This window comes from Manis pentadactyla, chromosome 2, assembly GCF_030020395.1.
Source record: "Manis pentadactyla isolate mManPen7 chromosome 2, mManPen7.hap1, whole genome shotgun sequence".
Taxonomy (NCBI): domain Eukaryota; kingdom Metazoa; phylum Chordata; class Mammalia; order Pholidota; family Manidae; genus Manis; species Manis pentadactyla.
The window spans coordinates 45450000-45462846 of NC_080020.1; the positions used below are offsets into that span (position 1 = coordinate 45450000).

Genomic DNA, 12847 nt, shown 5'->3' on the forward strand with positions numbered 1-12847 from the left:
ACTTTCAGACAAAACCAGAAATGCATGTTTTGATATTAAATAGCTCAATTTTTTTAAATCTATGCAGACCAAATAAAATATATCTGTGGAGCTCTATCTGTCCACAGGCTACTAGTTTGTAACTTATGACCTAAAGGATAAAGTTCAAGATTTGGTTATAATCTCTCTTGGCAAATTTATCTAACTCAGTCCCTCACACAAGCTGTACTCCAACAATCCACAGAACTACTTACTAGTCCTCGAGATAGATGATACAAACCACTGCCTGCCAGCCCTTGTTCACTCAATTACCTTCACTATGAAAACCCTCCTCTGCCCCAATACATTCACACCCATGTCTAATTTTTGCTCAGGCCCCAAAGGTAACTTCAAAAATATGTTCCTTATTAAATTCCCTTCCTTTTCTAACTCCCACATACTGAATGCCTACTTCCATGATCCTTGCCAGTTTCACACTATACTATACCTTTTTGTGTAGAAGGGCAAGCTTCCGGAAGCAAGGTATACATCTGATTCTGTTCTGTATTCCCCCATGTTACCAAGCAGGATCAGTTAGTCCGTGCTCAATAATGAAGGAAGCTACTTATCTGCCTATTTGCGTAACAATTTGTACCTCAACTTGATAGCCATTACACTGACATGGTCCCTTAGATTTTGAAAATCAAAAGGCTAACAGGTTCAGAAAAACATCCTTTAGTATTAAGGTTCAGAAAAACATCCTTTAGTATTAAGTTTGCATCAGAACATGAACTCATAGTTCTTTTTAAATACACTTCTTAGCTCTGTTCACTGAAAAAGTCTAGAAGCAATGACAACCCAAGAGCAATGACTCTGGTTTCTGAATACCAATCCCCACTAATAGGAAACAGAACTACTTGGAGAAATGGTTGATTCTTGATGTGTAGGAAAAGTAAAAAACCAAGATACACACAAACACTGACGTGATCATGATAAAAGGAATTAGGAACTATCTTGAAGGGGCTCTCATTGGCTTAATGTGGTACAATTTGAGCGGCAGTAAAGACTGACTGTTAACACACCAATAAACAAAAGTCCATGAGAGTGTGGGGATATACAAAAAAAGGGAGGATAAACAGGGATGGCCTCTGTGAATGCTAGATAATACAGGCAGACAGACTGACAGAAAACCACAATTTTGTAACTCCTATTGTAGTTAACTGATTTCAGAATCAAAACATTCAAATCACTGGATGAAAGGTTTTAATGGAACAGGATATTTATAAGGTGCCAAAATATTGTCCCATAAATTCCCTTCTAATAGCAGAGAATAGAACTATCTTTACAACAGAGATCTGGATGTTGCCACCTTAATCAAGGGATCAAATTTAGCAGAGCTCATGATGGGATAACCTGTCATTAAGTGCCTCCTAAGGTGACTCAATGAAAAGAACACTTCACCTATGATAAAGCATTCTCGTCAGTGTTTACCCAGGCTGCAATCAAGCTCTCATCTAACTTCCAGTTTACAGGAAGTATAGGAGCTAGAGAAACAAGTTACTGACACCATGAGGAAATATTCAAAGGAGTGAAGAATGCTGCACACCCTACAGGACAACTAACTGAACTGGACTCTTCAACAACCACAAAAAATAAATGCCAGGAGATGAGGGAAATGGGCAGAGGGCCTATTTTAAATGAAAAATTAAAGAGACATGGTGCATTTTGTTTGGATCCTGGTATTTTTTAAGGTGGGGGAGGGTGCTAGAAAAGACATTCTGGGGACAATTAGGAAAATTTAAATTTAACTGACTAGTTCATAATGTATTATGGAATTACTTTCATTTTCTTAGATATAAAAATAACATTATGGTCTTACATATGTATAAAATATATGACTATGTAATATGTGGAGGTGTGTGTTTGTGTGTGTGTGTGTGTGTGTGTGTGTGTGTGTGTGTATGTGGTTTTAGAGACAAAGAAATTGTCCTTATTCTTAGGACATACATACCAAAATGTTTAGAGGGTAAAATAGCATGTTTGCAACTTACACATTATTTTACAAAAAAAAGGTATGTATTTGGGGAAAGAACAAGAAGAAGAGAGGGACGGAGGGAGGGAGGCTGGCTTGGAGGGAAGGAAGAGAAGAAGGAGGAACCAAGGGGAGAGCAGAGGAGTGATCCAAACATGGCAAAATTTTAACAACCGTTGAGTCTAGGTGAAGAGAATATACATTTGTGTGTTGTACTTTTCTCATGTAAAAGACTTCACTTATGTCTTCTATATATATATGAAATTTTTCACAATAAAAAGTGATGGGGGGAGAACAATTTACAAAGTAATCAGCTTAAAATCCATATAATACCACGAGAGTGTCAGGAGATAGGAGTACTCTCAAGCGAAACCTGTGAAAGTAGAAACTGTTGCAATGGGTCTGGAGGGCAATGTGACAATGTCTATTTCAGAATTTTTGAAAGTACCTATCCATTGTCCAGAAGATACATTCCTCCACATGTGAAATGACATATACACAAGTTATTCTTTACAGCATTATGTGTAATAGGTAAAGACTGGAAATAACCTGTGTGTGTGTATCAGTCCAGACTAGTTTCACAAATTACAGTACATACAATAAATCACCATGTATCTTTTAAATTATGAGAGCTCTTTGGAAACTAATAAGAAAGATGATCATGTCATATTTTACATTAAAAAAATCAAGGTGCAGAATGAGTACAGCATACACATATATGAAGGCAAATGAGGGCTACATGAGAATGTGGTTAAGAATGGGAGAATTTTTTTTCTTACTATACACTCCTTTTGGTAACTCATGAATTTTGTACCATAGACATATATAATGCATTCCAGAAAAATTTTTGTTAAGTATTGATTGAGTGTAGCTTCATGAACTCATCTCCATACATTCATTACCAAAACCTAATTACAGTAGAGTTAACAGCTCACCTGGGAATTAGGATCTGAAGTCAGTATATAAGGTGAAAATAGCATACAGTAAAAATTTGCCTTAAAAATGCCTTAACTACAGGTTCCACTGGACAAACATGTCATCTAAGTAATTCTAACACAGCTGATTTTCACTCCAGCACCTGAACAATTTACTGTTCTTTCAAATGACTTGTATGTAAAGTAGCTGGCTTGAAGTTAGGCCTCATGTTGTGATGTTAAAATGTGTCTTTAAAATACCATAATCACACTCATCACAGCTAGATGAGAAGCATTAAGGAACTGATTCAAAGTGAGAAGAGTAGATTTCCATTTCCCATCTCAAGCCTGATTCAGAACCCTCACTGGTTAGATTATCTTTCCCTTGCTTTTGTCACAAAATGCATAGATTTGAATTTGCATAAATGTCCATAAAATGTGTAGTGACAACATGTAGTTGTTAAAAAACATGTTTGGGAAACTACTTCTATTAACTAAACAAACCATTACAGTGGAAAAGAAAATCACAAGCCAAACACAATAGGCTAATTTACTGACTGGGAACAGGTTCAAACAGAATTCCCATATCAAGATGAAAAGGAGAGAGTGGTTAATACTTCCTTGGTCTTCTCTGATCACATATGATCTCATAAGGTCATAAGACCTTAGCTGTATGTTGGCATTCCCATACAGCACGGTATAGATCCCTCAATCTATATACTCTGAATATTCTTACATAACTCTATTAAATAAAGTTAGCTACCACTGAGGCTAAATAAAAACTCCCAAATCTTTTATTCCTGCTCTCTCTGGTGAGTTCCAGGTCAAAATTCCTACTGTATATTCATTCACATTGAGGATTCACCCACAGGCAACTCAATTTCATTATAAACTGAACTTATTCTTTCTCTCTCCTCTTTCCCATCCCCCAGATCTGCTCTTTTCTAGTACTCCCTAACCTGGAAAAGATGCCCAAGGCGAAAACCTTAAACTTATACTGTATTCCATCCATCTCCTGCTTGTATAACCAATCCCCACGTTCCGTAGATCCTGCCATCTACATCTCTTTTAGGTCATGCTTTGATTCAACTTTATCACTGTTCACTCCACTAACTGGTCTTCCTGCCTTCAGTCTTCTTCAATCCATCTTGCATACACCTGAGAAGTTAAGATCTTAAAATACAAATTCAGTTATGTTTATTCTTTCTACTTTAAGAACAGAGCAAGAACAAGTCCCAGAGTAATACAGCAAACTAAAAACAAGCTCTGTTAATAACATGATGTAACACTAAAAGAAAGCATCAAGTATATATTTTATGACTATGTTCCTATTCTGCCCCTCACTGTATGACTAAATGAAGTAAGCTAGTATAGGTATTTCAGTAGAAGGTGGCCACAGGGAAGCAAGGAAAATTCAACTGCCTGCTTACATAGACAAAAATTAACACAAAATGGATCACAGCAGTGATAAAGGCACCTTAAGGAAAACAGAGGGCTTCATAGACCCTAAGTCAGGAGTGCATTTAAGCTCAATGTACTAAATGTCTAAAACCAAATGCCTTAAAGAGAAAAGGGTTTGGGGATTGAAAGCAAAGCAGAAAAGCTCAAGGGAGAGGTTCTGCCATAGAGGAAAACCCTCAAGTAAGCTGAATGAGGTTGTTTCAGTCCCAGTCCAGCAAGTATCTCACTTTCCTGGTTGAGACCATGCTAAGCCACCTAACAATATCATCTGACCTGGTAGGTAAAGTCTATGTACATTAAGAATATTCCAGCCATTTGGCTTGAGTCTTCAAGTCCCTCTAACTCTTGTTTCTTATTTGAAACAATTAAATTGGCCTATCAATTAGGACCTACATTTAGGACCTACAATTAGAATTACTAATGTAGAATTCTACTTTATGTAGTAATGTGTTAGAATACTACACTGTAACCTACAATTAGGACCAACCCTGGATAAAGAGCTGCTTTAAACATGCTAACCAGAACAGATTTCTAAGGGTGTTAAAACCAAAGACCACACCTAAGATGAAGGTACATTAAAAAACCACACTTGACTACTTAAATTAATTAAAATGAAAAATTCAGTTCCTCAGTTACAGAGCCACATTTCAGAACAGCCACATGTGGCCACTTGGCTACCATAATGAACAGCACAGATACTGAACATATCCATTATTGCAAGAAGTTCTAGTGGAGAGCAATGTACTTGGAAGATAATCTCAAACTAACCTTATTGTGAGTCCTCTTGGGAAACACCCTGATAGGTAGGTAGTGGATGGCTAACACAGAATCTGAGATCTAGACTGTCTTCTACGGAAGCTAAGAAAAAGATTTTCAATATCTGTTTCCTTTCCTTTAGCAATGTTTTCTTGATATCAGAATACAGTTTTAGTCTTAAGGATTTCTGCTCCTCTTTTCATCTGGATGATGCTCTAAACCAGAGGCAGTATGGCACAGACATTAGAAGCACATTCTCTGAAGCCAGACTACCTGAATTCATTACCTCATTTTTTTCTCTTACTAAATGTGTGGCCTTGAACATGTTATTTAACTACTCTATCCTTCAATTTCCTCATTAGTAAAGTGGAAATAATGGTACCTACTTCACTGGGTTACTATGAAAATAAAATGAGTTTATACATATAAAGTGCTTAGAATTATGAACAATACAGAGTAAGTGCCCACTAAGTGTTAACTGCTATTATTTCTACTACGACTACCACCACCACCACCACCGCCACCCTGACAGCTCTTCAGATGACAAGGGCGAAAAACACTCACCTAGAAGAAATATTAGCAAATATAAAAGAATTAAACTAAAACAAACATCACAAAATCAGAGCATTAGTCTACAATAAAAAGAAGTATTTTTAAGATGAAAGGAAATGGGTAATCTGGAAAGAGTATTAAATACTAGAAAAAGTCATGTTTTCAAGTGAGTTGCCTGACAACGTCTTACTTGTAAGGCTGGCTGACAAACCACAGGTCAGGAGAAGTCTACCATAATATGCTACTGAGCTATTTAAATAACCAATAAAGACTAAGGAGGAACTGAAAAGACACAGGTTTGAGTTCACTAGATCAAACGCTACTTCCCTGTATAAAAATATGTCTTGACACTCAAATGCACTACCCCTCTTACACTCCCTAAATTACTTTTAGGTTCACAGGATAAACTGACTTGATCTTCTCATTTTTTCTTAAGCAGGGAGAGCTCCGGATATAATTAAAATACCATACTAAACAATGATCCATCGTGTGTTCTCCAAGTAGGAACCCATTACAGAAAATCCAAATGGCACCTTGCTCTTGCAGACAGGCCATCTGAAAATCCAGAAGTTAAAGGACAAGCTTCAGCAAATGTAGTCAGATGGAAAGAGTCAGAGCTTTGGAGACACACAGACCCAAGCTTAAAGCTTGGCTCTGCCATTTACTAGCTGTCTGACCCTGGGCAACTTGCACTTAATTAATGCTTATGAGCTTCATTTCACTATCTGTAAAATACAGGTAAAGCATGTGCCAACTGCATGAGAAATATATGTAAAGAGCCTACAACAGTGCCTAGCACTTAGAAGACACTCAATAAGCAGTTTCTATAGTTAGTTATACTTCCTGAGAAGACCTTCCAAGAGTCTTAAGAATAAAAGACCACTACTTTACACACTTAACTACAAAAACTATTTTGACCAAGTATTAACTAAATTACGAGAGATAATGCCTCAAAATTATCACTTGCTTTCCATATTTTACAAGCTATTCCCCAAACAAAATTCCCTTACTTGCTGTATTGCCTCTTAGACTCTGATGGTAATCCATTTGGGCCTATAATAAAACTAAGTGCACTTGTCTCACTAAAACAAAGCTTTTACTGAAGCACTTCTGCCACATATACCTTCCCTAGTCCACACCCAAACATGAACACTTTTATGCACAAATATCTAACATTTTTTCCTTTCTCTATTAATGGAAAAAAGTCAAGAAGTTTTGTTTTTTAAGTTTCTTTCAGTGAGTTGAGTTCCACATAACAAAACAATACAGGGTAATTGCTTACCTGGAAAATATTTTGTACTTCAGATCCACCAATCCAGAATGAATGGGGGTATTCCCTTTCAGACTAGTCTGAGAAAAGACAGCAGTCAAGCAGCTTCCAAGATTCTTTCCGTTTACTGTATCCAGCTTTCTTCAACAAAATCCCAAACATGCACTTCGGTAACTGTTGAAAGACAGAAAGCAATCCATACACCCACCATGGCACCAGCGGCAAATGACAGCCACCAAGAAATGGAAGGAAGGGACAATGGAATGGTGGATCTGAGGCACAGAAAAAAAAGTTACAAACCCTGAGTCAGTTACTTGGTATAAAAGGCCTGCAGCAGCATTCCTCACCTCTGTGTTGAGAGAAGGATAAGAAATTCTACATGGCAAGGAAAGAAACATCCCTAATATTAATATTTACTCATGATAAAGATCATGCTATTTCCAAATGAGAGCAGCTAAAAACTTACGCTATTATTCCACATAAACTGTCCCAGACCATTCAGCTACAATGAACCTCCTTATCCATTTTCTAAGACAGCTCCTCCACCATTACAAAGTTTGTCAACCAAAATTAATATGAGAGGGCTCAAATGTCTTCCAATAAAGATAAATCTTTTGGTTTGCTACATGTAAGACATCAAATCCACACATCCAAATCTTCAACCCTCAACTGAAATATAGGACATTTTAAAACACATGACAAAATTTGAAGAGCGAACTTCTGATTCAATAAAGGCCAATCCACCACAATGGCCAGTAATTGGGTAAACTAGGAAAAATAATAAAGAACACCAATAAACAATTTACTAGATAGATGACACCTTCAAATACATAAGCCTAGTCTACATTATATCAACAGTCTTTTACTACCATACCAACTTTTCCAGTAGACTGCAAACTGTAAGGAAGAGGAAAGACATTCAACAGGATGACACAGATAAAAACTTAAAAATCAAAAGACCTTACTTAACATATAAATTTGCTACTTCCTCAACTGCCACACTACTATCAACATGTTCCTGCAGTAATTATAATACCTACCTTTGTTGAAGGGCTACTAATGGGTGAGGCCCTTTATATTCGTTACTCTATTTAATTCTCATGAAAGAAGAGAAGAAATAACTTGCCCAAAGTACCACATCTACGAGGTGGCAGGGCCCACGCCCTTTCCACAGACTGCCATAGCCTCCCAAGTTCAAGAATCAGAAAGGCCATGATTCCTGGGGCAAAAGAAACACAGCTTTACTCTCAAAGGTCCTAAGTTAATTAACATCAGAATGAAGAACTACAAAAATACCGAAAAGTAAATATTTCAGCCTAGCTGAACTAAAATATAACTGAACCAGCTGAGCCATCCTGAAAGGGCAAACTCCCCAGATCTTGCCACTTAAAAACATTTCATTAACAAAGAACATGCAATTCTAAGGCCCACAATACTAATATGAAAACAGAACATGTAATGTTGCCCAAGTAGTCTTTGTGTTCAGCAGCAAACACTGTGTCTGACAAAAAATCTCATCCAGTTGAAATCGAGGAATCCTTAAACTCGAAGATCTGTTGCAATGACTGAAGATGTCCTGATTTCTCATGTTATAGACAAAGCAACTGAAGGGACTTAAATACCAGCTTATGATTAACCTCACCATAACAATCATATAGAAGTATCTTAATACCGACAACTTAAGAGAGATCACAAAAGTAAAATCTCCGGCAAAGAATGACTGTTGGGGTTTTTCCAATTAAGTGATGATATCCTGGAACCTAAGAATAAACTGGAAACCCAATTTTATAAAAGCAGCTAGTGAGCCATGGCTAGCAGTTAACTGCTAAAGCAATATACTCTGCTTTTCAAAGTATAACTTAACTGCTATAACCAAAATGCTGACCAATTATAGCAAACACAACCACAACAATTTGACTAACAGACTCATTTCTGAACCTCTTGTTTCATCAGGCCCTTTCCTGTATCAGTGAGTTAATTTTCCCCTCTTCCCTTCAAATAAACATTTTAAATGAGTGCCTAATTGGTAGCAGGCCTTTTGCTAGCAATAGAAAGATTAATAGATGCCAGCACAGGAGTATAAGGACTGAATCCTTCCTACCTCTGCCCATTCTCTCTGAGTCTACCAAGAGACCATTTCACAGTACAAAAACATATTTTATTATTAGTTCTCAAAACTGGTTAAGTGTTCTCAATTTAACTCTTAAAAATAATTAAAAATTGACTCAAGTTTCTTTTTCTCAATAGTAGAGTTGTCACTTAATTTTTCTTCTGTGAATCAGAGGCGTGTTATTAGAGAAATGGTTTCCTGTATTCATTATACATCTATCTGCACATTACTCACACTTTTTTTTTTCATTTTACATGTTAATGTCTCATTGTTTCTACTGCACAGCTTTCCATTCAGTGAGGGTCTTCACTGTTGACTCACCCCAAGAGGGAATTTCCTAAAAATGATTCCTGCTGACAATCACAGAACCCTGCAATCTTTGAATTTTGTTAAAACAATAAGATCCAAGTTAGAGAGACTCTACTGGACTGTCAGGTCTTCCTGGTTTCTCTCTCATTTGCCTATGAAGACAAACTTCCTGTTAGGCAATTGTGATCAGCAGAAACTTAACTAAGGGTAACAAACACATTCTTGACCAACAGGTTTTTTCCCCCTTAACTAATTCAACGAACAACAATACAACTCAGGAAGAAATCTTGTACTCTGCTTATTCAGTTAAAGGTCAAAATCATTAGCTTTGCTGAAACAAAAAATTCAAAAATCCTAATTTCTTCATCTAAACAGATCAAACATAAATCACAATGCTCAATGTTAATATGAACTAATCAACAGTCTCCTTCTACCAGGATACCTAAAGCAGATTGGATAGGTTCTCTCTGCAGTAAAAGCACGGTCTAATTATGTCCAATTGATAATTCTTAGTAATTGTTAAGAGTACTTGCGAAATTTCCAAGATAGTACTGATTCTGTGTAAGTTCATTTCTCCCAAAGATGCCTCATTAAATGTGCAGATAAAAGCAACTGAATGCTAAGCCTCTAAAAAGCTTCACAAATAAATATATGTACAACTCAGCAGGAAAAATTAAAACCTTCTTCACACCATCTGTCTTGACTGTGCTTTACAAAATATGGTCCCTATATTTGTGGGCAAAGTTAGCATGTCAAGGAGTTGCAGAGAGACAGGCCTCTGCAAGTTCCTTTCGCATGCATCTCTGATCTAATCCTCCCAACAACTCACCGCAATACCTGCATTTCCTTATTTTTACTGATAATAAAATCATACCACAAAAAAGTGAAATTTCTTAGGGTCACACAGCTAGTAAGTGACAGAATTCGGATACAAACTCAGGTGTTTCACTCTAAAGTCCATGCCCTTTCTGCTAAATCATGCTTCTCTAAGGTCACAGAACCATTAGAACTTACTATCTGCCAAGTTCACATCAACAGCTATAAAAGGAATTTGGTTTCCTCAATACTTTGCTACCAACCACTCTCTGGGATGTAAATCAATATGTATGTGTGTAAAAGTCTGTAAATAACTGTTAAAACATCTCTGGGTGTCTGTGTGCCACACACCACCCCACCTTTTCCCCATACCAGTCTTTCTCCTCTATTCATCTCCATCTTTGTCTTACAGTTATCAAAGGGAAATTTTAAAAATCTTAAAAATTCTTTTCACAGCATAAGAAAAATACCTAACACTAATTTAAATCAGTAAGTATCTACTGTGCACCCAAGTGCTAAATACCATGAAGGATTCAAAGAACAATCAGAGACAACCTCTGGAAGGGAAGCTCAGACATGATCACAAGCTTTTATGAAATACAGGAGAGATATAAGTCCCATAAGAATTAAGAACATATTATTATGGGAATTAGTAATATAGGTGAGAATTTCCAGAAAAGTGGATGGTTAAGATACAGGAAGATGACAATAATGCATGTAAATGAGCAACAGGAAAATTCAACTCAACATTTACTGATCACTGACTATAAGAAAGCACTGTGAGGATCTGGCCATTTAATAGGGGACACAAACAGGAAACTATGATACAAGCGCAGAATATGTTAAGTGCTACAAGATAAATACAAAGTGCCAGAGTTCACTCATTTCATTTAACAATGATTATCATGCAAGCAGTGCTACAGAAACAAAAACAAAATGTTATCTGCCATCATAATATAAATCAAAAGAGGTGGCATCTAAATTGGGTTATGAGAGGACAGGACTTTATTAGTACAGAGAGGATTGCTGAGATCTGACATGACCTAAGACAATTTGGTTAGAGCCAAATTGTCGGGTTCTTCTCTTTAGTACTGTCAGTAGCCTTCAATACACAAAGGTAGGTCAGTTCCTGTGAGTGCTGACAAAGGAGATGGTGTGAGCGGAATCTGAAGAACCCTAGTCCTCCATGCCTTCACTGGAATATAGAATAAGTAAGGAATGTGGGAAGAAACGCTGGAAAGGCATCTGGAATTGAAATTACTAGGATATAAAATGCTTTTTTTCCCTTAAACTGTAAATATCATTAGGTAGAACCAGTATCCCAGGTACCTGACAGCACAGGAAAGTTTGTGTCTAGAATTCACAGGCTCAAAAAGCATTCCTCCGAGGGATACATAGGCTGTCTGTGCACCTATATAGTGGGCTAGTAATTCTCACGTGCTGGCTCTGCTTTCAGGGTACAGCAGTCAGGGGCCAAGAGCGCCAAGACTCGTGTGCACGATCATGTTTACCCTTGTGAAATCCAAAAGGACACCTAACCTACTCCAAAATCAAGGACAAAAACTGATATATTTGAGCCAGAGCCTCTCAAGGCAGGTCAATGAAGTCTATAAATATGTATGCGGTTTTTTCATTTGGACCTTACTTAAACCTGTCTATTTAATCTGCATTTGGTAAATCAGCACTTGGCTAGAGGTAGATAAGGGTAAGCTATGGTGACAAAGATCCAATTTCTTAAAGGTGTCAATCCAATTTCTTAAACAGTCCCACTTACTCCAATTAGAAAGCCAATGACAGGAAGGGGGAAAATAATCCAAAAAGAAGAAAGAAAAATTTCCAGTAACTTACTAGTTTCCTTCATCTCAGCCTTGTGGCTTGCCTGTACTTCAATAGCTCTAAAATAGGATTTATACTACACCTTTTTAATAAGGCCTGATGTATTTTACCTACACTATTACATTCTACAAGCAATACAGCCACTTAGATAACACAAAAGAGAAATGACTCATTAAGGTCACTTAGCAAAGAGGAGAACCATTCAACAGCTAACAATAGAGTATTAATTGTTTAAAGGGAGAGAGGAGAAAGCAGGATTACCTTTCCTCAACTTCTAACATCAACTTCTGCTGTCTTCTAATAGGGAGGACTATCTTTCTCTTCCAATTAGCAGCTCTGTGAGTATTTTAAAGCAATGAGTGCCCTAACATCAATTCATATTCTTAACTCAAGCACTAATAAATACCATGTGATGCATAAGGCAGTTTTCATCCTATCTAATGAAGTCCACGGCATTATATATAGCCTGGTGAACTCTGTATATTTCCAAACAGATTATTAATAAAGCTGATATTACTTAAGTCAGTGGTTTGAAAAACAGTCCCACAAACTAGATGAAGTATTGGGCTAAGTATAAGGCCATGGAAGTCATCCGGTGGCTAAATTATTCATCATCAGCAACTGTAAATTCAGTTGTCTCAATCAAGAGTTTATAATCTATATTAAAGACTGAACCCTATCACATAAGTCAGCTGGAGAAGCACTCTTTGTAGAACTGGCCACAGCCAAGGGTAGGAGTCACAAAGGAGGTTATATTTTGGAAATTTAATTATTCTACAACACCAGCTTTATTTCCTTGTAAACCAAAAAACTGCAAGGAAAAAAAAGGAGAA

General features: G+C 37.0%; 1 protein-coding gene across 6 annotated transcripts in view; it reads right to left on the reverse strand.

Moving 5' to 3' along the window:
- The window catches only part of FBXW11 (F-box and WD repeat domain containing 11), a 140587-nt gene that overhangs the window by 124834 nt on the left and 2906 nt on the right, over positions 1-12847 (reverse strand). For 2 of the 6 annotated variants that reach the window (XM_036884712.2, XM_036884714.2), the window contains exon 2: positions 6956-7117. The exons of the other annotated variants lie outside the window; for them this stretch is intronic. The gene's annotated coding sequence lies outside the window, so the exon portion shown is untranslated. The remainder of the gene's footprint in view (positions 1-6955; positions 7118-12847) is intronic. 6 annotated transcript variants of the gene reach the window in all.